Here is a 24,676-nt window from a genome sequence, read left to right as displayed (position 1 = left end):
CTCCGGACGCGCGGGCTCGGTGGCCGTGGCTCACGGGCCCAGCCACTCCACGGCATGTGGGATCTTCCCGGACCTGGGCACGATCCCGTGTCCCCTGCATGTATAGGCGGACTCTCACCCACTGCGCCACCAGGGAAGCCCATGACCAGACATTTTTAAGGAACTACAGTTAACTTTATAGCACTAATTCTTACAAAGCATGCTTAGAAAAACTGGACTGTTCTCTGGTTTACAGGATTCCTTCAATATCTGGCTACAACCCTCTAAACTAAGCTTTCCAAACTCTGTGCTTCCCGTGTTCAGAAACTAAAATCTGACCATCCAGATTCCTTTTGTGTGCTGCACTGGCCTTTAATCCCAGGATCAGAAGAAGCCCTATGAGCTAAAGCCCAATCACTTCATATAAAACTTGAAGGACTCAAGGACTCATCACCATAGCAGACCATGCATGGGTTGGATTTTTCCCTGGACAAGCCATTGTCTGGGCCAGTAAGGAAGCTTGGCAAGATACTGGGTCACATATGCCCTTACATGAAAGGTAACCAAGGCTGTGGACCACATCACCAAGAGCATCAACATCTTAACTTCAAGGAACTCAGTGAGTGGTGTTCCACCAACTTCTTAGAATCCATTGGACAGGTTACTCTCAGGTGCAGCTCTTAAGGTTATTTACTTTAGTACAAACTTTCACATTAATACTTCTTATCTTCATTTCAGACATTCCTTTTTTAAGATATCTGATGTCCAGGACTCTAAAACAACTGAACATTTCTATCACTTCTCCATAAATGGTTCAACTGATTTTGAAGAAACAGTACCAAAAAGAGATTTTAAGAGATTATTTCTTGGACCCTGCTTGATCCTCCTCAAGAGGTTTATTCTCACCTCTGAATTGTTCAGCAAAAAAGGATATTCATTCATCTTCAACAAAAGAGACAGTGTTGAACTTCACCTAAGCCCTATGTTCTTGGAAAAGAGCAGCAGTTAAGAAATCCCCCACCCCCCATCAACATTTTGTGTTCCAGGAAAGGGCTTCCTGCAAAGAACCAAAGAACCATCCTTCCCCATACGACTTAGATAAGACTCACTGTTCACTATTTTTTTGTTTGTTTTTTTCAGTTCATAAGCAAAGGAAAGCTTTATTCTTTGATCAAAGAATTGGAGAGGTATGAGCTTGCATTCTAGAGTTCACACTCTCCTGTTGACTCTTTCCCACGACTCCTATAAGACGTAAGGATAACTCCACTATCTACCTGTGACACGGCCAAACATATACCTTTCCTTTTTTGTATGAACCTGCTGAGAAGGCCCAACAGACCCTCCTACTTCTTGTTCTTTGTCTCGTGATTAGATGAGATTAGAACTTTCTGCACCCTGGGAAAAAAAAAAAAAAAAACCCAATCAAAAAATGGGCAGAAGACCTAAATAGACATTTTTCCAAAGAAGACATACAGATGGCCAAGAGGCACATGAAAAGCTGCTCAACACCACTAATTATTAGAGAAATGCAAATCAAAACTACAATGAGGTATCACCTCACACCAGTTAGAATGGGCATCATCAGAAAATCTACGAACAACAAATTCTGCAGAGGGTGGGAGAAAAGGGAACCCTCTTGCACTGTTGGTGGGAATGTAAATTGATACAACCACTATGGAGAACAGTATGGAGGTTCCTTAAAAACTAAAAATAGAATTACCATATGACCTAGCAATACCACTGCTAGGCATATACCCAGAGAAAACCATAATTCAAAAAGACACCTGTGGGCTTCCATGGTGGCACAGTGGTTGAGAGTCTGCCTGCCGATGCAGGGGACATGGGTTCGTGCCCCGGTCTGGGAGGATCCCACATGCTGCAGAGAGGCTAGGCCCGTGAGCCATGGCCGCTGAGCCTGTGCGTCCGGAGCCTGTGCTCCGCAACAGGAGAGGCCACAACAGTGAGAGGCCCACATACTGCTAAAAAAAAAAAAAAAGACACCTGCACCCCAATGTTCACTGCAGCACTATTTACAATAGGCAGATAATGGAAGCAACCTAAATGCCCATCAACAGATGAATGGATAAAGAAGATGTGGTAAATATATACAATGGAATATTACTCAGCCATAAAATAGAACGAAATTGGGTAATTTGTAGAGACTTGAATGGATCTAGAGACTGTCATACAGAGTGAAGTAAGTCAGAAAGAGAAACACAAATATCATATATTAACGCATATATGTGGAATCTAGAAAAATGGTATGGATGAACTGGTTTGCAAGACAGAAATAGAGACACAGATGTAGAGAACTAATGTATGGACCCCAAGGGGGGAAAGTGGGAGGGGGGTTGTTGTTGGTGGTGGGATGAAATGGGAGATTGCGATTGACATATATACACTAATATGTATAAAATCGATGACTAATAAGAACCTGCTGTATAAAAAATAAATAGAGAGACCTTCAAGATGGAGGAGGTAAGATGTGGAGATCACCTTCCTCCCTACAAATACATCAGAAATACATCTACATGTGGAACAACTCCTACAGAACAGCTACTGAACGCTGGCAGAAGACCTCAGGCTCCCCCAAAGACGCCTTCAGATGACCTACATGCAGAGGCGGGGCCAAATCCAAAGCTGAACCCCAGGAGCTGTGTGAACAAAGAGAGAAAGAGAAATCTCTCCCAGCAGCCTCAGGAGCAGTGGATTAAAGCTCCACAATCAACGTGATGTACCCTGCATAGGTGGAATACCTGAATAGACAACGAATCATCCCAAAATTGAGGCGGTGGACTTCGGGAGCAACTGTAGACTTGGGGTATGCTTTCTGCATCTAACTTCCTTCTGGTTTTATGTTATCTTGGTTTAGTATTTAGAGTTTACTATCACTGGTAGATTTGTTTATTGATTTGGTTGTTTTCTTCCTTTTTTTATATATAGAAATATATTTTTTCCTTTTTCTCTTTTTGAGAGTGCGTATGTGTGTGCTTCTTTTCTTTTGAATTTTATTTTCTTTATTTTTTTATACAGCAGGTTCTTATTAATTATCCATTTTATACATATTAGTGTATATATGTCAATCTCAATCTCCCAATTCATCATACCACCACCACCCCCCGCCCTGGCACTTTCCCCCCTTGGTGTCCATACATTTGTTCTCTGCATCTGTGTCTCAATTTCTTCCCTGCAAACCGGTTCATCTATACCATTTTTCTAGGTTCCACATATATGTGTTAATACACGATATTTGTTTGTCTCTTTCTGACTTACTTCACTCTGTATGACAGTCTCTAGGTCCACCCATGTCTCTAAAAATGACCCAATTTCATTCCTTTTATACCTGAGTAATATTCCATTCTATATATGTACCACATCTTCTTTTTCCATTCATCTGTCGATGGGCATTTAGGTCACTTCCATGTCCTGGCTATTGTAAATAGTGCTGCAATGAACATTGGGGTGCATGTGTCTTTTTGAATTATGTTTTTTTCTGGGTATATGCCCAGTAGTGGGATTGTTAGGTCATATGGTAATTCTATTTTTAGTTCTTTAAGGAACCTCCATACTGTTCTCCGTAGTGGCTGTATCAATTTACATTCCCACCAACAGTGCAAGAGGGTTCCCTTTTCTCCACACCCTCTCGAACATTTATTGTTTGTAGATTTTTTGAATGATGGCCATTCTGACTGGTGCGAAGTGATACCTCATTGTAGTTTTGATTTGCATTTCTCTAATGATTACTGATGTTGAGAGGCTTTTCATGTGCTTCTTAGCCATTTGTATGTCTTCTTTGGAGAAGTGTCTACTTAGGTCTTCTGCCCATTTTTGCATTGGGCTGTTTGTTTTTTTAATATTGAGCTGCATGAGCTGTTTATATATATTGGAGATTAATCCTTTTTCTGATGATTCATTTGCAAATATTTTCTCGCATTCTGAGGGTTGTCTTTTCACCTTGCTTATGGTTTCCTTCGCTGTGCAAAAGCTTTTAAGTTTCATTAGGTCCCATTTGTTTGTTTTTATTTCCATTACTCTAGGAGGTGGATCAAAAAAGATCTTGCTGTGATTGATGTCAAACAGTGTTCTTCCTATGTTTTCCTCTAAGAGTTTTACCATGCACGGTCTTACATTTAGGTTTCTAATCCACTTTGAGTTTATTTTTGTGTATGGTGTTAGGGAGTGTTCTAATTTCATTCTTTTACATGTAGCTGTCCAGTTTCCCCAGCACCACTTAATGAAGAGACTGTCTTTCTCCATTGTATATCCTTGCCTCCTTTGTCATAGATTAGTTGCCCATAGGTATGTGGGTTTATCTCTGGGCTTTCTATCCTGTTCCATTGATCTATATTTCTGTTTTTGTGCCAGTGACATATTGTCTCGATTAGTGTACCTTTGTAGTATACTCTGAAGTCAGGGAGTCTGATTCCTCCAGCTCCATTTTTATCCCTCAAGACTGCTTTGGCTATTCGGGGTCTTTTGTATCTCCATACAAATTTTGATACTTCTTGTTCTAGTTCTGTAAAAAATGCCATTGGTAATTTGACAGGGATTGCATTGAATCTGTAGATTGCTTTGGGTAGTATAGTCATTTTCACAATATTGATTCTTGCAATCCAAGAACATGGTATACCTCTCCATCTGTTGGTATCATCTTTAATTTCTTTCATCAGTGTCTTATAGTTTTCTGCATACAGGTCTTTTGTCTCCCTAGGAAGTTTTATTCCTAGGTATTTTATTCTTTTTCTTGCAATGGTAAATGGGAGTGTTTCCTTAATTTCTCTTTCAGATTTTTCATTAGTGTACAGGAATGAAGAAGATTTCTGTGCATTGATTTTGTATCCTGCTACTTTACCAAATTCATTGATTAGCTCTAGTAGTTTTCTGGTGGCATCTTTAGGATTCTCTATGTATAGTATCATGTCATCTGAAAACAGTGACAGTTTTACTTCTTCTTTTCCAATTTGTATTCCTTTTATTTCTTCTTCTTCTCTGATTGCCATGGGTAGGACTTCCAAAACTATGTTGAATAATAGTGGTGAGAGTGGACATCCTTGTCTTGCTCCTGATCTTAAAGGAAATGCTTTCACTTTTTCACCACTGAGAATGATGTTTGCTGTGTGTTTCTTGTATATGGCCTTTATTATGTTGAGGTAGGTTCCCTCTATGCCCACTTTCTGGAGAATTTTTATCATAAATCGGTGTTGAATTTTGTCAAAAGCATTTTCTCCATCTATTGAGATGATCATATGGTTTTTATTCTTCAGTTAGTTAATATGGTGTGTCACATTGATTGATTTGAGTATATTGAAGAATCCTTGCATCTCTGGGATAAATCCCACTTGATCATGGTGTATGATCCTTTTAATGTGTTGTTGGATTCTGTTTGTGAGTATTTTGTTGATGATTTTTACATCTATATTCATCAGTGATATTGGTCTGTAATTTTCTTTTTTTGTAGTATCTTTGTCTGCTTTTAGTACCAGGGTGATGGTGGCCTCATAGAATGAGTTTGGGAGTGTTCCTTCCTCTGCAATTATTTGGAAGAGTTTGAAAAGGATGAGTGTTAGCTCTTCTCTAAACGTTTGACTGAATTCACCTGTAAAGCCATCTGGCCTGGACTTTTGCTTGTTGGAAGATTTTTAATCACAGTTTCAAGTTCATTACTTGTGATTGGTCTGTTTATATTTTCTCTTTATTCCTGGTTCAGTCTTGGAAGGTTATACCTTTCTAAGAATTTGTCCATTTTCTCCAGGTTGTCCATTTTATGGCATAGAGTTGCTTGTAGTAGTCTTTTAGGATGCTTTCTATTTTTGCGGCGTTTCTTGTAACTTCTCCTTTGTCATTTCTAATTTTAATGATTTGAGTCCTTTCCCTCTTCTTCTTGATGAGTCTGGCTAATTGTTTATCAATTTTGTTTATCTTTTCAAAGAACCAGCTTTTAGTTTTATTGATCTTTGCTATTGTTTTCTTTGTTTCTATTTCACTTATTTCTGCTCTGATCTATATGATTTCTTTCCTTCTACTAACTTCGGGTTTTGTTTGTTCTTCTTTCTCTAATTCTTTTAGGTGTAAGGTTAGATTGTTTATTTGAGATGTTTGTTGTTTCTTGAGGTAGGATTGAATCCTATAAACTTCCCTCTTAGAACTGCTTTTGCTGCATCCCATAGGTTTTGTATCATCATGTTTTCATTGTCATTTGTCTCTAGATATTTTTTGTTTTCCTCTTTGATTTCTTCAGTGATCTGTTGGTAATTTAGTAATGCATTGTTTATCCTCCATGTGTTTGTTATTTTTTTTCCCTGTAATTGATTTCTAATCTCATAGCATTGTGGTCAGAAAAGATGCTTGATATGATTTCTATTTTCTCACATTTACTGAGGCTTGATTTGTGACACAACATGTGATCTATCCTGGAGAATGTTCTGTGCACTCTTGAGAAGAAAGTGTAATCTGTTGTTTTTGGATGAAATGTCCTATAAATATCAATTAAGGCCATCTTGTTTAATATGTCATTTAAAACTTATTTTTCCTTATTAGTATTCTGTTTGGATGATCTGTCCATTGGTGTAAGTGAGCTATTAAAGTCCCCCACTATTATTTACTGTCGATATCCTCTTTTATAGCTGTTAGCAGTTGCCTTATGTATTCAGATGCTCCTATGTTGGGTGCATATATATTTATAATTGTTATATCTTCTTCTTGGATTGATTCCTTGATCATTATGTAGTGTCCTTCCTTGTCTCTTGTAACATTATTTTAAAGTCTATTTTGTCTGATATGAGTATTGCCACTCCAGCTTTCTTTTGATTTCCATTTGCATGGAATATCTTTTTCCATCCCCTCACTTTCAGTCTGTATGTGCCCTAGATCTGAAGTGGGTCTGCTGTAGACAGCAATATATATGGGTCTTGTTTTTGTATCCATTCAGCGAGCCTGTGTCTTTTAGTTGGAGCATTTAATCCATTCACGTTTAAGGTAATTATCGATATGTATGTTCCTATTACCATTTTCTTAATTGTTATGGGTTTGTTTTTGTAGGTCTTTTTCTTCTCTTGTGTTTCCCATTTAGATAAGTTCCTTTAGCATTTGTTGTAGAGCTGGTTGGTGGTGCTGAATTCTCTTAGCTTTTGCTTTTCTGTAAAACTTTTGATTTCTCTGTCAAATCTGAATGAGATCCTTGCTGGCTGGAGTAATCTTGGCTGCAGGTTTTTCCCTTTCATCACTTTAAATATGTCATGCCACTCCCTTCTGGCTTGTAGAGTTTCTGCTGAGAAATCAGCTGTTAACCTTATGGGAGTGCCCTTGTACGTTATTTGTCATTTTTCCCTTGCTGCTTTCAATAATTTTTCTTTGTCTTTAATTTTTGACAGTTTGATTACTATGTGTCTCAGCATGTTTCTCCTTGGGTTTATCCTGTATGGGACTCTCTGTGCTTCCTGGACTTGGGTGGCTATTTCCTTTCCCATGTTAGGGAAGTTTTCAACTGTAATCTCTTCAAATATTTTCTTGGGTCCTTTCTCTTTCTCTTCTCCTACTGGGACCCCTATAATGCGACTGTTGGTGCGTTTAATGTTGTCCCATAGGTCTCAGGCTGTCTTCATTTCTTTTCATTCTTTTTCTTTATTCAGTTCTACAGCAGTGAATTCACCGTTCTGTCTTCCAAGTCACTTATCCGTTCTTCTGCCTCAGTTATTCTGCTATTGATTCCTTCTAGTGTATTTTTCATTTCAGTTATTGTATTGTTCACCTCTGTTTGTTTGTTCTTTAATTCTTCTAGGTCTTTGTTAAACATTTCTTGCATCTTCTCGATCTTTGCCTCCATTCTTTTTCCGAGGTCCTGGATCATCTTCACTATCATTATTCTGAATTCTTTTTCTGGAAGGTTGCCTATCTCCACTTCATTTAGTTGTTTTTCTGGGGTTTTATCTTGTTCCTTCATCTGGTACATAGCCCTCTGCCTTTTCATCTTGTCTATCTTTCTGTGAATGTGGTTTTTGTTCCACAGGCTGCAGGACTGTATTTTCTCCTGCTTCTGCTGTCTGCCCTCTGGTGGCTGAGGCTATCTAAGAGGCTTGTGCAAGTTTCCTGATGGGAGGGACTGGTGGTGGGTACCGCTGGCTGTTACTCTGTTGGGCAGCACTCAGTAAAACTTTAATCCGCTTGTCTGCTGATGGGTAGGGCTGGGTTCCCTCTCTGTTGGTTATTTGCCCTGAGGCGACCCAACACTGGAGCCTACCCGGCTCTTTGTTGGAGCTAATGGTGGACTCTGGGAGGGCTCACACCAAGGAGTACTTCTCAGAACTTCCGCTGCCATTGTCCTTGTCCTCGCGGTGGGACACAGCTTCACCCCACTTCTGTAGGAGGCCCTCTAACACTAGCAGGTAGGTCTGGTTCAGTCTCCTATGGGGTCACTGCTCCTTCCCCTGGGTCCTGATGTGCACACTACTTTGCATGTGCCCTCCAAGAGTGGAGTCTCTGTTTCCCCCAGTCCTGTCAAACTCCTGTAATAAAATCCTGCTAGCCTTCAAAGTCTGATTCTCTAGGAATTCCTCCTCCTGTTGCTGGACCCCGAGGTGAAAGCCTGACGTGGGGCTCAGAACCTTCACTCCAGTGGGTGAACTTCTGTGGTATAAGTGTTCTCCAATTTGTGAGTCACCCACCCAGGAGTTATGGGATTTGATTTTATTGTGATTTCACCCCTCCTACCATCTCAAAGGCTTCTCCTTTGTCTCTGGATGTGTGGTATCTTTTGTGGTGAGTTCCAATGACTTCCTGTTGATGATTGTTCAGCAGTTAGTTGTGATTCCGGTGCTCACGCAAGAGGGAGCACCTTCAGAAATCATATCTCACCAGGACGCACTGGAAAACCTCTGTGTATGCTTCTTTGTGTAATTTTGTCTGCATAGCTTTGCTTTTACTATTTGTCCTAGGGTTCTGTCTTTCCTTTTTTTTTTTTTTTTAAGTGTAGTTTTTAGCAGTTGTTATCATAGGTGGATTTGTTTTTTGGTTTGGCTGCTCTCTTCTTTCTTTCTTTCTTTTTTTATATTACTTCCAATTTTTTTTATTTTAATAACTTTCTTTTCCGTTTCTTTCTTTCTTTCTTTCTTTCCTTTCTTTCCTTTCTTTCCCTTCCTTCCTTCCTTTTCCTTTCTTTCTTTCCCTTTCTTTCTCTTTCTTCCTTTCTTTCTTCCTTTCTTCCTTCCTTCCTTCCTTCCTTCCTTCCTTCCTTCCTTTCTTCCTTTCTTCCTTTCTTTCTTTCTTTCTTTCTTTCTCCCTTTTCTGCTGAGCTGTGTGGCTGACAGGGTCTTGGTGCTCCAGCTGGGTGTCAGGCCTGTGCCTCTGAGGTGGGAGAGCCGAGTTCAGGACATTGGTCCACCAGAAACCTCCTGGTTCCACATAGTATCAAACGGCAAAAGCTCTCCCAGAGATCTCCATCTCAATGCTAACACCCAGTTCCACTCAACAACGAGCAAGCTACAATGCTGGATACTCTATGCCAAACAACTAGAAAGACAGGAACACAACCCCACCCATTAGCAGAGAGGTTGCCTAAAATCATAATAAGGTCACAGACACCCCCAAAAACACACCACCAGATGTGGTCCTTCCCACCAGAAAGACAAGATCCAGCCTCATCCACCAGAAAACAGGCACCAGTCCCCTCCACCAGGAAGCCTACACAACCCACTGAACCAAACTTAGCCACTGGGAGCAGACACCAAAAACAACAGGAACTACAAACCTTCAGCCTGCGAAAAAAAGACCCGAAACACAGTAAGTTAAGCAAAATAAGAAGACAGAGAAACACACAGCAGACAAAGAAGCAAGGTAAGAAGCCACCAGACCAAACAAATGAAGAGGAAATATGCAGTCTACCTGAAAAAGAATTCAGAGTAATGATAGTAAAGATGATCCAAAATCTTGGAAATTGAATACAGAAAATACAAGAAACATTTAACAAGGACCTAGAATAACTAAAGAGCAAAAAAACAATGATGAACCACACCATAAATGAAATTAAAAATTCTCTAGAAGGAATCAATAGCAGAATAACTGAGGAAGAAGAATGGATAGGTGACGTGGAAGATAAAATAGTGGAAATAACCACTGCAGAGCAGAATAACGAAGAAGAATGAAAAGAACTGAGGACAGTCTCAGAAATTTTGGGACAACATTAAACACACTAAATTCAAATTATACAGGTCCCAGAAGAAGAAGAGAAAAAGAAAGGGAAAGAGGAAATATTTGAAGAGATTACAGTTGGAAACTTCCCTAATATGCGAATGGAAATAGTCAATCAAGTCCAGGAAGCACAGAGAGACCCATAGAGGATAAACCCAAGGAAAAACATGCCCAGACACATATTAATCAAGCTCTCAAAAGTTAAACACAAAGAAAAAATATTAAAAGCAGCAAGGGAAAAACAACAAATAACATACAAGGGAATCCCCATAAGGTTAACAGCTGATCTTTCAGCAGAAACTGCAAGCCAGAAGGGACTGGCAGGACATATTTTATATGATGAAAGGGAAAAACCTACAACCAAGATTACCCTACCCAGCAATGATCTCATTCAGATTTGACAGAGAAATTAACACCTTTACAGACAAGCAAAAGCTAAGAGAATTCAGCACCACCAAACCAGCTTTACAACAAATGCTACAGGAATTTCTCTAGGCAGGAAACACAAGAGAAGGAAAAGACCTACAGTAACAAACCCAAAACAATTAAGAAAATGGTAATAGGAACATACATATCGATAACTACCTTAAATGTAAATGGATTAAATGCTCCAACCAAAAGACACAGAGTGGCTGAATGGATACAAAAGCAAGACCTGTATATATGATGTCTACAAGAGAACCACTGCAGACCTAGGGACACATACAGACTGAAAGTGAGGTGACGGAAAAAGATATTCCACGCAAATGGAAATCAAAAGAAAGCTGGAGTAGCAATTCTCATATCAGACAAAATAGACTTTAAAATAAAGACTATTACAAGAGACAAAGAAGGACATTACATAATGATCAAGGGCTAAACCCAAGAAGAAGATATAACAATTGTAAATATTTATGCACCCAACATAGGAGCACCTCAGTACATAAGGCAAATGCTAACAGCCATAAAAGGGGAAATCAACAGTAACACAATCATTGTAGCTGACTTTAACACCCCACTTTCACCAATGGACAGATCATCCAAAATGAAAATAAATAAGGAAACACAAGTTTTAAATGACATATTAGAGAAGATGAGCTTAATTGATATATATAGGACATTTCATCCAAAAACAACAGAATACACTTTCTTTTCAAGTGCTAATGGAACATTCTCCAGGATAGATCATATCTTGGGTCACAAATCAAGGCTTGGTAAATTTAAGAAAATTGAAATTGTATCAAGTATCTTTTCCAACCACAGTGCTATGAGACTAGATACCAATTACAGGAAAAAATCTGTAAAACATACAAACACATGGAGGCTAAACAATACACTACTAAATACCCAAGAGATCACTGAAGAAATCAAGGAGGAAATCAAAAAATACCTAGAAACAAATGACAATGAAAACACGACAACCCACAACCTATGGTATGCAGCAAAAGCACTTCTAAGCGGGAAGTTTATAGCAATACGATCCTACCTGAAGAAACAAGAAACATCTCAAATAAATAACCGAACCTTACACCTAAAGCAACTAGAGAAAGAAGAACAAAAACAACCCAAAGTTAGCAGAAGGAAAGAAATCATAAATATCAGATCAGAAATAAATGAAAAAGAAATGAAGGAAAAGATCAATAAAATTAAAAGCTGGTTCTCTGAGAAGATAAAATTGATAAACCATTAGCCAGACTCATCAAGAAAAAAAGGGAGAAGATGCAAATCAATAGAATTAGAAATGAAAAAGGAGAAGTAACAATTGACACTGCAGAAATACAGAGGATCATGAGAGACTACTACAAGAAAATATGCCAATAAAATGGACAACCTGGAAGAAATGGACAAATTCTTAGAAAAGCATAACATTCCGAGACTGAACCAGGAAGAAATAGAAAATATAAACAGACCAATTGTAGCCCTGAAATTGAGACTGTAATTAAAAATCTTCCAAAAAACAAAAGCCCAGGACCAGATGGCTTCACAGTCAAATTCTACCAAACATTTAGAGAAGAGCTAACACCTGTTCTTCTGAAACTCTTCCAAAATATAGCAGAGGGAGGAACACTCCCAAACTCATTCTACAAGGCCACCATCACCCTGATACCAAAACCAGACAAAGATGTCACAAAGAAAGAAAACTACAGGCCAATCTCTCTGATGAACATAGATGCAAAAATCCTCAACAAAATACTAGCAAACAGAATCCAACAGCACATTAAAAGTATCATACACCATGACCAAGTGGGGTTTATCCCAGGAATGCAAGGATTCTTCAATATATGCAAATCAATCAATGTAATACACCATATTAACAAATTGAAAGAGATAAACCATATGATCATCTCAATAGATGGAGAAAAAGCTTTTAACAAAATTCAACCAACATTTATGATAAAAACCCTCCAGAAAGTAGGCATAGAGAGAACTTACCTCAGCATGATAAAGGCCATATGTGAGAAACTCTTAGCCAACATCGTTCTCAATGGTGAAAAACAAAAAACCATTTCCTCTAAGATCAGGAACAAGACAGGTTTGTCCACTCTCACCAATATTATTCAACATAGGTCTGGAAGTTTTAGCCACAGCAATCAGAGAAGAAAAAGAAATAAAAGGAATCCAATTGGAAAAGAAGAAGTAAAGCTGTCACTGTTTGCAGATGACATGATACTATACATAGAGAATCCAAAAGATGCTGCCAGAAACCTACTAGAGCTAATCAGTGAATTTGGTAAAGTAGCAGGATACAAAATTAATGCACAGAAATCTCTTGCATTCCTATACACTAATGATGAAAAATCTGAAAGAGAAATTAAGGAAACACACCCATTTACCATATCAAAAAAAGAATAAAACACCTAGAAATAAACCTACCTAAGGAGACAAAAGACCTGTATGCAGAAAACTATAAGATAGTGTTGAAAGAAATTAATGATGACACAAAGAGATGGAGAGATACACCATATTCTTGGATTGTAAGAATCAACATTGTGAAAATGACTACACTACTCAAAGCAATCTACAGATTCAGTGCAATCCCTATCAAACTACCCATGGCATTTTCCACAGAACTAGAATAAAAAATTGCACAATCTGGGGCTTCCGTGGTGGTGCAGTGGCTGAGAGTCCACCTGCCGATGCAGGGGACACAGGTTCGTGTCCCGGTCCGGGAAGATCCCACATGCCGCCGAGCGGCTGGGCCCGTGAGCCATGGCCGCTGAGCCTGCGCATCCGGAGCCTGTGCTCCACAATGGGAGAGGCCACAACAGTGAGAGGTCCACGTACCGCAAAAAAAAAAAAGAAAAGAAAATTGCACAATCTGCATGGAAACACCAAAGACCCCAAATAGCCAAAGCAATCTTGAGAAAGAAAAATGGAGCTGGAGGAATCAGGCTCCCTGACTTCAGTGTATACTACAAAACTACAGTAGTAAAGACAGTACGGTACTGGCACAAGAACAGAAATATAGATCAATAGAACAGGATAGAAAGCCCAGAGATAAACCCACACACATATGGTCACCTTATTTTTGATAAAGGAGGCAAGAATATACAATGGAGAGAAGACAGCCTCTTCAATAAGTGGTGCTGGGAAAACTGGACAGCTACATGTAAAAGAATGAAATTACAACACTCCCTAACACCGTACACAAAAATAAACTCAAAATGGATTAAATACCTAAATGTAAGGCCAGATACTATAAAACTCTTAGGGGAAAACCTAGGCAGAACATTCTATGACATAAATCACAGCAGGATCCTTTTTGACCCACCTCCTAGAGAAATGGAAATAAAAACAAAAATAAACAAATGGGACCTAATGAAACTTAAAAGCTTTTGCACAGCAAAGGAAACCATAAACAAGACGAAAAGACAACCCTCAGAATGGGAGAAAATTTTTGTAAATGAGAATTTACAAGCAGCTCATGCAGCTCAATATCAAAACAACAACCCAATCCAAAAATGGGCAGAAGACCTAAATAGACATTTCTCCAAAGACTATATACAGATGGCCAAGAAACACATGAAAGGATGCTAAACATCAGTAATCATTAGAGAAATGCAAATCAAAACTACAATGAGGTATCACCTCGCACCAGTCAGAATGGCCATCATTCAAAAAATCTACAAACAATAAATGCTCGAGAGGGTGTGGAGAAAAGGGAACTCTCTTGCACTGTTGGTGGGAATGTAAATAGATACAGCCACTATGGAGAACAGTATGGAGGTTCCTTAAGAAACTAAAAATAAAACTACCGTATGACCCAGCAATCCCACTGCTGGACATATACCCTGAGAAAACCATAATTCAAAAAGAGTCATGTACCACAATGTTCATTGCAGCTCTATTTACAACAGCCAGGACATGGAAGCAACCTAACTGTCCATCAACAGATGAATGGATAAGGAAAATGTGGCACATATATACAATGGAATATTACTCAGCCATAAAAAGAAACAAAATTGAGTTATTTTGTAGTGAGGTGGATAGACCTAGAGTCTGTCATACAGAGTGAAGTAAATCAGAAAGAGAAAAACAAATATCATATGCTAACACATATATATGGTATCTAAAAAAAAAAAAAAAAAGGTTCTGAAGAACCTAGGGGCCAGACAGGAATAAAGACACCACATAGAGAATGGACTTGAGGACCCGGGGAGGGAGAAGGGTAAGCTGGGACTAAGTGAGAGAGTAGCATGGACATATATACACTACCAAATGTAAAATAGCTAGTGGGAAGCAGCTGCATAGCACAGGGAGATCAGCTCGGTGCTTTGTGACCACCTAGAGGGGTGGGATAGGGAGGGTGGGAGGGAGACACAAGAGGGAGGAGATATGGGGATATATGTATTTGTATAGCTGATTCACTTTGTTATAAAGTAGAAACTAACACACCATTTTAAAGCAATTATACTCCAATTAAGGTGTTAAAAAATAAAATAAAATAAAAGATTTTGTCTTATGAAATGAACAATAATGAGATGAACAGAAAATCCATAAATTTTTAAAGGAATTCTATCATATTGGAGTAAGCATCTAAAATGATAGGAGACCTCTAGAGCCCCAGATTTCTACAGTCAGTATGCAGGTTGAGAAAGTTACTTTGCTGCAAACATAGGCCATTTATATTAAAAGAGAAAAGACATCTCAGAGGATGGAGCCAAGAATCCAGACGGTTGAATCTAGAGCAGACTTAGGCCCTAATCAAGGAACCTTGCCTGCTTGAGTAGGAAAACCCAATAATATAGATAGATAGATCTGATAGATTTCAGATTCAGATAGAAATAGATAGATATCTATCTGAAAGATAGATTTCAGATAGAAATAGATAGATTTCTATCAGAAAGATAGATTTCAGATAGAAACAGATTTCTATCTGAAAGAGATTTCAGATAAAAATAGATAGATTTGTATCTGAAAGATAGATTTCAGAATTGCTTTGAACCAATTACTGCTTTTGCCTTCTATTATTCTATTTTTGAATGGGAATGTCTATTGGGGTTACCACGTCCCTGTTTCAACATTTTATGTTGGGTGTATGGTTTAGTTTACAAGCAGAATTTAGAGGAAATAAACAGGACTTGTTAAGGCAAACCTTAATCTCTAACTGACGAGAACTATACATGAGAAATCCTATCTATATCTGTACCAGATTCAGATCACAAGATCATGGACTTTAAGCCCAATGTGGTCACTGGATGAGACCTCAAGGGTCTTGGGAGAGCAGTGTATATTTCTCCTATGCGATGAATTGAAATAATTGTGGCCAGAGGGTGAAGTTGATGAATTAAAAATGACCACATATTATTTACGAATCTTTTAATTAAGAGGTAGAGCTTATTCCTCCTACACTTTGAATCTGGCCTTTTTACTTTCTTTGTCCAGTTAAACGAGGCGGAAGTGGTATTGTCCAACATCCAAGCCCAGACCCTGAGAGGCCTTACGGTTTCTCTTTTTGTCCTCCTGGTACTCTGAGGACACCACACTGTGATAAAGCCCACAATGAAAGGCCATTCCAGCTGCTCCATCCAGTGCTATCTGAGGCCCCAGACGTGAGAGTGTCACCATCTTAAATCTGCAGCTTACTGCAATCACATGAATAGGTCCAGGAAAACCCAGAGTAAGAACAACTCAGACAAAGAACTGTGAGAAATAATAAACCATTGTTATTAATAAACTATGGTGAGGTGGTTTGTTCTACAGCAACATATAATTAGTATCTATCCATGGTCTAACAGGGAATAGAGGTGAACAGATGGGACAGGTTTTCTGGCAGAGGTGTGACTTGGATTCTACTGTGGTTGGGATGCTGTTACCACCGTGTTTTTCATCACGTGGACCTCTCCAAAGTGCTACTCACAACATGGCAGCTGGCTTCCCTCAGAGTAAGTGAACTGGGAGAGGGAGAAAGTGGCCAAAATGGAAGCCACAGGGCTTCCCTGGTGGCACAGCGGTTAAGAATCCGCCTGCCAATTCAGGGGACATGGGTTCAAGCCCTGGTCCGGGAAGATCCCACATGCCGTGGAGGAATGAAGCCCGTGTGCCACAACTACTGAGCCTGCGCTCTAGGGCTCGCAAGCCACAACTACTGAGCCCACGTGCTGCAACTACTGAAGCCCGCATGCCTAGAGTCTGTGCTCTGCAACAAGAGAAGCCACCGCAATGAGAAGCCCACGCACCACAACGAAGAGTAGCCCCTGTTCACCACAACTAGAGAAAGCCCACGCGCAGCAACGAAGACCCAATGCAGCTAAAAAAAATAAAAAAGAAAATGGAAGCCACAACGTCTTTTATAACTTAATATCAGAAGTGACATATCATTACTTCTCCTGTATGCTACTGGGCACACTGACCAAACCTGATGGAATGTGGGAAGGGACCACCAGGGTGCTAATATCAGGAGACAGGAATCATTAGGGGGCCATCCTTCAGGCGGCTACAACATAAACCAGGGAATGAATAAATCTATTTCACATCCTAGTCTTCATTTCAAGAATCTCAAAGAGGCTAATTTTCACATATCCTCTATTTCTCCTCTGACCTACTCATTTATCATGGGTTTTAGCCATTTCTCTTTACTTTCCAGCTTATCCCTTACCTGTTTATCCCCCTCTCCCACTTCATCAGGCCATGGAACATGGCATCTCAGGTCTTCATGACTGACTGAAGGCAACTGCAGCAGTCAACTGGCTCAGCAGGGTCCTCTGTTAGAAGCCTCGGTGATGGGAAGATAGACCCTCAAAGATCAGAACTCCCCAAATCTTTGCAGAGGAGAACGATAAATGAATTCAGCTCAATAAAAAGCAGCCCAGCCTGGGATTGTAAGGAAACAAGTCCCTGTGTTTGTTGCTGGTGACATGTGAGAAAGCAATCTGTTATAAGAAATCCAGCTATGTGTTATAAATATTCGTCATACTTTTTGATTCACTGATATCTTCTTTGGAGAACATACCCTCCAAAAACAACAACATCAACAAATAGAAAAAGTGAAGTTGTATTCTTTGGACCATCTCAAATGCTCAATAACAAGGAATTGGTCTGAGTAACAGGACAGAAAACTATATCAGCATAAGTGACAAGCATGTCATTTCACTGACACTGACCTGTGTCTATGAAATACAACTATGTGAGAAACACAAAGTAGGGCATACGTAAGTAAACACACACTGCTAAGATCAAGGTTTGGAAAATCAGAATAGATACAAATAGATTATTGTTGATTAGGATCTTGGGGGTTAAATTTTTTCATGAGAAGACCATTTCCTCGGAAGTCATCTGTCTTTGAGACGACTAGGAAACTACTAAGCAATAGGAGCTGCTTTCCAGTAACCCAAACAACACTCTCTGAGTCTTGGTTTCCTTGGTCACCAAATAAGTGTCACATACCTAAATCCCAGGACTGTAAAGATTAAATGAGATGAACTGTCTGCGTCCATTCTGCCCACTGGGAAGGGGTTTATAATCCAGGTGGAGGAAGTGTGGAATGAGGGAAGCAACCTGGGCTTTGCATTCTGCTCCCACCACACTTAGTACCTTAGCTCTTTCTTACCCTCAGCTTCTTCAACTGTAAATGGTCCTTTCTACCTTGCAAAGTTCTGTCGGGGTTAAATGTTGCATCATATGTACAAAGGCTAGTAGAGTACTCAGCACATATTAGGTGCTCAATTAATATTAGTCCCCTTCTTTTTTGTTAACTTATATCTCCAACTCTTTCATTCTCTTCAAATAAAATGAAAAATAAGGAAAACCCTTTGAAACTGGAAACAAGCAAGTTAAGGCCAAATTTCCAAAAAGTGATATTTCACTGGTTCATTGCCAAGTCACACAATAAAAATAGTTTGTAAGAAGTCAAAGGGGATAGGGTCTTGACACACTACTCAAGTTAACCAAAGGGTCATCCAATGGTCTTGGTGCAGGGGCTGATCTGAGCCCTTTCCTGACATCCCTAGTCTTGGGAGACAAGATCCATATCACAGAACAGTTTGCCTATAGGTTGAAAACATAAAGGGGTTCAAGATGTGAGAGTATCCGCCAGAAATAAGCCTAGGGCATGATTTGTGAACTGTGGAGCCCAAGGGTAAACAGCCTGGAGACCACAAACTCTTCCTCAGAGGAGTTTCCAACAGTAGTAAGAGTGGCACTTGATGAAACAGAAACCACCCCTAAAGGAGAACTCCATCTTCTAGGTAGGGTCTGGGGAATAAATTAGCTGAAAGTCAAGGAAAGGGAAAGAACAGGTTATGAATACTCCCAGACTCCTCTTAAGACTGGAGTCTGTCTCCAAAATTACCAGCACAGTGGAAGTAAAACATATGCTCCTTTAGAATTAAAGTCAGCCCCAAATAGCAAAGAAAGAACAGGATGCATGGCCCTTGTTTGTAAACAAAGACCAAGATAAATGTCGGTTGCCAGACCTCAAAGGGAGGTATGACAGGCCACTTGCAGGGGGAAGCCACAGGCAGCAGAGCGAGCCCTTTGGTCTCCCTGGTGGTCTCTGGCAGATCTTTTCACAGGCATCCCCAAAGAGCAGAGAAGCTAAGGGGGCCAGAAGGGGGCACCGACCCCAGCACCCTCCCCACAGGTCTGTGCTGTCTTCTTTGGCCAACGTTCAAGCATTTATAAACTTGATCATCACTCTCATCACAGCTGTGGCTGAATGCTTTGGAGTCAGGCATTTAGATGTGAATCTCCCAACAACAGGTAAATGGCTAAGCCTCGATTTCCTTGTCTGTATAATGGGATTACCAGTAGTCCCCCACCTCGTAGGTGGTTGTAAAGGGTAAATGAGATCATGTGTGCAAAGCTTTCAGCACAGTGCCTGGCACATAGCCAGTACTCACAAATAGTAGGCGCTATTATTATTTTTATTCTGTTGTTGTTGTTGATTTTGCCTTCTGCTTTGTCATGTCACCCAGGGTAGCATTTCTCACCAGAACTGAGAGACGTGCAGAGCTGAGGGACCATCAATGACCAACTCAGACATTTTCCAGAGTGGGGAAGGGTAGTATTGACGGCAACCACGAGAAGCAGCAGCTGTAGGGAAGAAGTGAAGAGGAAGGGCGTGTGCTGCTCATGAGGCAGCGTGCGCATCTATCAGCCTTGCTCCTGGGTCTGCTACAGGCCAGCTGAGGAGCCAGCTTCCCAGGGCAGCAGAGGGACCAGGGCTGGTCTGCAAGGAGGTTCAATCATGTTTGCTGAGGGCTCAGGGGCCATTTACAAGTGATGTGAAATGAAGAAGAAGGTCCCCTGGGAGACACCTGGAGACACCTCCTCCATAGGGGCAGGGGTTCTGCCCACCTCCCTCCCCACCCTCACTCGCACAGGGTTTGGGGAAGGAAGCAGGGCAGAGAAGGCACCACCCGTGCCTCGGGGCCAAGCATCCCATCAAGGACCAGCATCTCATTCTCATCCTGGGAACTCGAGACTCACAACAGGACCCAAAACATACAGCAGAGCTCTGCTACTGCTCAGCCTCAGAGCACTGGATTTTAAGGAAGGTACTATTTACTTTCAACAGGGTGTCATTTCCGACTGGAACACAAGATACACTTTTCTAGCAGGTCGGTACACAAGTAGTTCCGATAACCAGGCCACCTTAGGAGCCCCGTTACGGTAATTGCACTAAATCTCTGGGGTTGTCTTTTCGTTGGTAACACAAATAAGAGGTAAGTAAAGGTTACTGAATAGGAAATTCAACACGATATATATATAGTCCAGGGCCTAGGACAGTGCCCAGAACACAGGGGAGCTGATTAATGTTTGCAGAATCAGTGTTTACTGAAGTTCATTTAAAAATAGCCCAGCAGTGATCAGTAACCCAGTGTATCAGGAGAGTGTCTCCTCTCTCTCACAAACACACACACACAAACATACACACACACACAATGGCAAACAATAGGAAACCTCAATATATGGGCATTTTAAAAATGATGTAATAACACAATTCACAAATATTTTCTCTGAGAATTGATTCTCTGGTTGCTGACTCTCCAACTTCGTTTCCTTTTAAAAGGCAGACCTAAAAATGCTCATAGAACTCCATTTTGTTCTTTTCCATACTCCCTTTATTACTTCCTTCTATCATGGGCGCCTCATATTTCACCTGTACAACACTAGGGATCCGGTTATGACAAACTCTGTAACGGCCCATCATACTCACTCTATGGTGGCTTATCTAGTTTTACTAAGTTATATCCCTCATACAGAAGTGCATGACCCCAAAATACGTAAAAGTCATTTTTGCAACCCACAGAGTGAGCATGTAACTGATACGAATGTAACTCACACTTACTTAACACTTATGTCTCCTAATAACTTCTTTTTTAAAAAAATGCATGGTGGCATCTTACAAGAAGTCAGTTGATGGGCTCTTGAAAAAACTCAGAATAAAACAATATATCAAAGGGGGCCTGTCTTCTGGTCAGTTCATCATCTGTGTTTTTGTGAGTGTTCTTAACAAAGGTGATTGTGTGTCTGGAGTATGGGACACATACATATGTAAACATGCACACTACAAGTGAAAATCCAGAGAACGCAGACACTGTCTAATTCATCAAGACATGAATTTCTTCCTGGTACTGACTGCAACAGCTATTACATTGGACCACCCAAGAAAGCCCCTCCCCAAAAACCAAATCATGGGACAGGTTCTCCGACAGTAGAACCAATCCTCTCATTAGTCTGGGATGGTTGATGGACAGAAATCATATTATTTAAATCCTTTGTTGATTCTGTGCCCAATATACTGACATCTAACATTAAATTTGCCTTCAAATCATATTTTACAAAAAACGAAAGGTAAGAAAAACCATTCTTTTCCTACCTGATGCTGTAGCCACCAGAAGCCAGGCTGTTGCTCTCTGAATGGGACAGACTTCAGGATTTAATCTTCAGCAACCTCCCCTGGAACCAGAACCATCGGAAGAAAACTTTCAGTTGCTATGAGCAAGCAGACTGTTTACTTCCAGCCAATTCTTTCTCATTCCCATGGCTTGCTGAGTGCCAGAGTAGGGTGGTTAAGAAAGGATGTCTGGGGAGAAAGGGGTAGAGTTTGGGAGAAAGAGAAGAGACAGTTCCCAAGGAAAGGATTCGCTCACCCAGTACCCTTCCTTCAAGCAAAGGAAAGCCCTCTTTTTCAGCTTTAATTTCTCATGGAAGATCTGCCACTGCGTTACTCACAGGTAATTACTACATTGCCCCTTTACAAACAGCAGACATACTTTTTGGGCGAGCCTCCAGATTTCTGATTCATGCCTGTACCTGTCCACAGGGATAGCACTGTGGCTGGGAAAATTGGGAGGGCAACAAGCCCGCCCAAAGGGAGGACACAGTCTAGACTATTAATCAATAGTGTGATTGATTAATCAAAATGTGATCAAAAAGATCAGAGGCTGGTATGAGCCCCTCCATCCACAGGGCATCCACCTCACTCATGGAATCACCTGGTTAGGGCTCAAACTTTTTCCAAGTAGACCAGCCCCTACACTTTATCAAGCTTCAACTTGTTTCCCCAAAGAAGAAAGGAGGAGCGAGGATTACTATAACAAAAGGAATGTGGTTTTCTTACTTAATCTGAGCAGTCGATGTAGGAGAGTCAAAGACGATCGATGTACAATTACAGCTCCTTTAAGTTTAATATCTGAAATACAGGGTTTAAGAAGACATTTCAGTGATAAGCAAGTGTTACAGAGGCTTCAGGTTTGATTCATTTCTAGTTTCCAAGAACGGGAGGTAACACAGTAAAGAGGACAAGGCAAAGAGGTAGAAATTGGAAAATCTTGGGTCTGTTATTTACTAGTGTGACTTAGCCTGGTTTCCAAATAAATAAAATGAGAAGACTGGGCGGCAAGATCTGCACAATAATAGAACATCATCTCTCACTTTTACACCCATCCACCTTGCTCTTTTATCGACACTTCAGTTCTCCTCTGGGGAATCACGCCTTCCTCTCAGCTTATTTGCATGGGGTTGGTAACACCCACAGCCTTCTTCAGAAACATTCATATGGCCAAGTCCAGCCAATCGGAGTCACTGATAGATTCAGAGATAGGTTCGTGCCAACAGGAGTCATTTCTGGGACTTGCTGGGAAGAGGAGTTGTCTTGCTGTGGCCACTAATCTGATGAAACAGAGCCTTGTGCTTCTGGTGGCCATCCTAGGGAAAGAGGGAATGCGTGAAGGTAAAGCCACTGCAGAGGAAAGCAGAGCTTAGAGATGGCAAGAGACCAATTCCTAAGGATGTCATTTGAAGACTTAGATTCAGCCATGACTGAAACCATTTTTCTTTGAACTCCTTAAAAAATTTTTCCTTTAGTTCCTTAAGCCTGTTTCTGTTAGGTTTCTGATGCTTGCCACTGAAAAACTCCAGCTAATATGAATCTCTTGTAAGTGCCCTCTACCATCTAACACTACTGCTTTTTAACATTTATAGCCACAATGATCTGGGTGGCGTGGGGAGGCATAAGGCTGATAAATCGGTTTCCTTTTGACGCACTCTTGGAAATTTTTGTTTTTTAAAGGCTAAGCCTGCACAGCAGAGAGATGTAGAAGTAAGGCAAATTCTGGTGAAAGATTTTAAAATTCTTTATTCTTCTCTCTGAATACAGCTCTTTGTAAAAAGTCAAATTCAAAAAATGCACAAAGGTGAAATGCACCAAGTGAAAAGCTCCCATGATTTTACCTTCCAGAAATAACCATGGATAATGTTTTAGTGGTTTGCTATTCAAAATGTGATCCACAGACCAGCAGCCTTGGGCTGGATCTGGTTACAAATGCAGAACCTCAGGCCTCAATCCAGTCTTGGATTTTAACAAGGCCCCCAAGCAATCTGTGTGCACATCAAAGTCTAAAAAGCCTTGGCCTAATGTGTAAACATTTTTTTCTTCTAGTTGCCAGCACTTTTTGGCACATTTAATTTGTTGGCTTTTTATTTTACTAATTTTGTAAAGAAAAGACATATATGAATACAATGAATCGGAAACAGTGAAATCAAAATCCTTTACAAACTTAAGTCATTCATTTACTGGGACCATATGCAAATTATAAAAGTGTTACAAACCCATACAGACCCTAGGACACATATAGTAGCAAACTATCCCAGGACAGGACACACTATAGCTGTGGTTCTCCACCAGCTGGAGGTCATACTGCCAGCCCCACATTCAGAGTTTCCAGTTCAGTAGGATGGCAGGGTGCCAGGGGTGGAGGGGACAAGGCCTAGGAATCTGCATTTCTAGCAAGTTCCTGGGTAATGCTGATGCTGCAGGTCCCAGACCAACATTTCACCAGTGTTTCAAAAACAAATCTGGTTTTATACTATACGTATATACACATACTATTCTGAACCTTGCTGTTTTCACTTAATACTGTATCTGACATCTTTCCATGTCAACCATGTAGCATTACATCATTCCTCGGGCTGCAAGGTCAGAGATTTTCAGCTGATATGTTGAACATATGTTGAGTATATGTTGAACAACACAGAAGGGAATCACTGGCATCTTCAACGTAAGGACTAGCATCCCCACGACTGGAATCATCACTTGCAATATTAAATAAGCATCGTATGTTTGAGGCTACAGATAAGCAAAGGTCTGGACAGACCAGGAAAGTGATCAGCATCGTGCAAGTGCCACCAAAGACACGACGAGAATGTAATTAAAAAACTTCCACATTAAAAGCCAAGAGTCAAGCCAAGGTCTTTGTGTGAGGACTCGGGGAGAAGGGTTATGTTCTCAACTGGCATGGAATGCTCTCAAATTTCTCAGCTCAAACTTTTTTTTTTTTAACATCTTTATTGGAGTATAATTGCTTGACAATGGTGTGTTAGTTTCTGCTGTATAACAAAGTGTATCAGCTATACATATACATATAGCCCCATATCTCCTCCCTCTTGCATCTCCCTCCCTCCCACCCTATCCCACCCCTCTAGGTGGTCACAAAGCACCGAGCTGATCTCCCTGTGCTATGTGGCTGCTTCCCACTAGCTATCTATTTTCCATTTGGTAGTATATATATGTTCATGCCACTCTCTCACT

General features: G+C 40.4%; 1 protein-coding gene across 8 annotated transcripts in view; it reads right to left on the bottom strand.

The window, feature by feature from the left end:
* Nucleotides 1-22,357, bottom strand: part of FRMD6 (FERM domain containing 6) — a 262,742-nt gene extending 240,385 nt beyond the window's left edge. For 2 of the 8 annotated variants that reach the window (XM_049706308.1, XM_049706311.1), the window contains exons 1-2: nt 22,208-22,357; nt 21,464-21,543 (exon numbers count right to left, since the gene is read on the bottom strand). The gene's annotated coding sequence lies outside the window, so the exon portion shown is untranslated. The other 6 variants (XM_049706307.1, XM_033416243.2, XM_049706312.1 and 3 more) reach the window with 4 other exon arrangements.
* Between the last annotated feature and the right edge of the window lie 2,319 nt (nt 22,358-24,676).

Source organism: Orcinus orca, chromosome 2 (assembly GCF_937001465.1).
Source record: "Orcinus orca chromosome 2, mOrcOrc1.1, whole genome shotgun sequence".
Lineage (NCBI taxonomy): Eukaryota > Metazoa > Chordata > Mammalia > Artiodactyla > Delphinidae > Orcinus > Orcinus orca.
This window is presented reverse-complemented; position numbering and strand designations above follow the sequence as displayed.